The sequence below is a fragment of the Cryptomeria japonica genome, chromosome 7 (assembly GCF_030272615.1).
Source record: "Cryptomeria japonica chromosome 7, Sugi_1.0, whole genome shotgun sequence".
NCBI classification, from domain to species: Eukaryota; Viridiplantae; Streptophyta; class Pinopsida; order Cupressales; family Cupressaceae; genus Cryptomeria; species Cryptomeria japonica.
In genome coordinates this window covers 757,825,392-757,828,452 of record NC_081411.1, presented here as the reverse complement: position 1 = coordinate 757,828,452, position 3,061 = coordinate 757,825,392, and positions in this window count along the sequence as shown.

Genomic DNA, 3,061 nt, shown 5'->3' with positions numbered 1-3,061 from the left:
AGCTTATTTACCATTGTGACAGATACATCAGAATCTCATGTTTGCCCACTCAATTCTCGTAGCCGTTTAGCCATGACTATATAGCCTTGCTGGTAGCCAATTCTCTTGTCATCTTTTGTGGGTGCTCTATTGAATTCAGAGCCCTGCATGTTTTCTTAGTATTGTGAATTTTGCTTGTATTGTTTGATAAAAAAAAAATTGTTTACAATTTATAAATATTTTGATGTGATACTTAATTTACTGATTCTTACAATTTGTGCAGCAAGTTTTATATAACCACCAAAGCTGAGTTTGTGTTGCCCATGCTTTTCTTGTCTTGCCTTGGTTGCCTTTGACGTGTCACTCAATCTATGAAAAGTTTGAAATATGTTAGATTATATAAATATAATGAATAATTAGTACATATTCACATTCTTAATAGTATCACATACCTTCTTCTGGCGTTTGGTGGTGTATTTCCTTTTTTCCTTTCAATTCTCTCCTTTGCATCCAAAATCAGGTCCTTCCACTCCCTCTTTGGAATCATGGGGGGATGCTCATACTTTACGTTCTTCTCTAAATGTGTCTTGTATTGGTCCCTCACATACTTTAGATATGTGCTAGCTTTTTCTAGGAGCTTAGTCTTGTCGAATGTGTCATTTCCAAACAACCCTACCATACGGTTTGTGAGTTCATCTTTTAACTTTTTTTCTTGGTTATTCCACCTTTAAAGCAAAAACAAACCTGTTAGATTTAGAAAGAAACTGAAGCTACCTTTGATATAGTTCAAGAAATGGATAAAAGGAAAACTATTCTAGCAATGATATGAAATCAAAATAGTGGATAAGGGTTAGTTCACGTATGATGTTCCACCTTTTATGTATGGTGGGCCCAAATATCTGCAATGTAATGTCATTAAGATTTTTATAAAAAATATCATTTCCTGCAAAAAAAAACATGGGATCATTAGTCCAAAATGAGTGATCAGTAAGTAAATTATAATTAGACTATATATAATAATAATTTTAAAGTACTTGGAACCTTCTGTATCTTCAAGGGAATCAATTCTTCATCACTCACCACCAATGTGGTCTGCAACGTTCCCATACTAGCAATACAGGAAGATCTAGGAAATGATGGTATGTTATCACCAGTAGTCGCCTCTGGCGCATCCTCATGTGCATCTCCTGCCACAGTAAATGAATCCACTATGAAATGCCTCCAAGAAAGAACACTTCAAGGGTAATAAACACATAACGAAAGAGAGCGAAAAAGAGGGATCTACCACCAGTGGGTGGGTCAACACGAGCTGGTGCAATAGATGATGTTTGCATGCTACGTGTTGCCGACATTGGAGTCAGCAATACAGTTGGGGTTGACCTCGGACCCATGTCAGCACCTGAAGAGTAATACATTAAATATATAAAACATTAAAAAAGCAAATTCACAAGTCCAAAGGAGTGGTTTTAATATATAGAACATGGTCATCACCTGAACTACCCACAATACCCTGATCATCGCCACTAAGATGATGAGCCCTTATAAATTTTTATAAAAACAACACATACATATTTTAGTTAATGACATAAAAGAGAAAAAAATATAAACCATTATTGAACTTTTGTTATGATTAAAGCTTTCATTACTGCTTACTTGCAAGTTTTCCACTGTCTACAACAATAGTTGCACCCTCTCTGTTATCTCATCAGTTTGAGGGCTTATGGTTGCCAAATCAACAATCTCTTGGCTAATTTTTCTAATATTCGTTTGTACCAATTGTATAGGGTTTGTGCTAAGTGAGATGTTATCAACGCATAACACTGTCGAGCGCCCCACATCCCTATGGAGGTGCTGAGGTACTGCAGGTTCCTTTCCCTTATCCCGAACATCCGTTTGTGACAAGAATATAATTAACACTATCAAAATTACTTCAAAACACTCAAGAAAAGATCATAATGTAATAGTTTTCTTCTATCTATTTTGTACAATTACAATGAGGTTTACCTGCTCTAGAAGTGTCAGGACCTACACCCCTATCTGTGCTATGTGGTGGATCCATGTGGCCCTGTGACAAAGAAAAAATATAAAAAACGTTAGCGAAATGAAACCAAGAGACTTAGCAAAAAAAACTTAATAATACAATGGTTTATTGGATTCATTAATTGGAAGTTGGCTTAAATGTTATATATAGTACGTACCATCCCCATGATAGTAACTTTGTTTGTATCTATACGATTCAAATTGTAATCGATTAGCAGCTCTTCCCCTGCACTTATTGATTTTATTGCACATACAAGCACACAATCTCCCTCATGTGCCTCAAATATGCAATTGGGTTGCTTATTAGTTGAACCAGGTCATGTACTATTTATAAAACCTGCAATATTCCCTGTTTCTTTTGGCCTTCCATCAATGTATACAACCACTCGTTTACTTTGATCATTATCTTTTTGTTGTATATAATTGACTGATAGTGCATACCTACACATAATTTTTTTATATTGAACAATTTGCATCCAATCATTATAATTGTAACAAGGTACAACAAACTCCATCAATTCAGCAACTTTGTTGTAACAGACCTTTATGCTGTCCATGGAAAATAGGCCCAAACCATGTAACAACGAAGGTGCTATGTGATATATCCTCTCATTAACACAAAAACCAGTGTTTATTGGAGGAAGTTCCTTGGGTACACATTGTTTCAGTAGATGTTTGTACCTCAAGGGCACCTCAATGTCGCCTTTTGTCTCATCATCATAAGAACATGACCCCCCTTGAGCAAGAAAAAATTCCATGCGTTTATTGAATTTTCTTCTAATCTTTTGACCTCTAGTTGATCTCCCTATTTGAGATCTACTACATGTCTCACTTTCCTCTTCTATTCCTACATATCCCTCACTCAAGGAAGACACATCTGACAAATACCTATTTGGTGATACCTGTGCACCATCAAATGAGAGAGTTAGTTAGTAATGAGAGAGATATTTTGCAAATGAGGGTAATATTGATGAAGAAGTCGACCATAAAGTTGATGTTGAGATTAAAATTTGAGTAAATCCAACTGGGGCCTCAAGTGTTG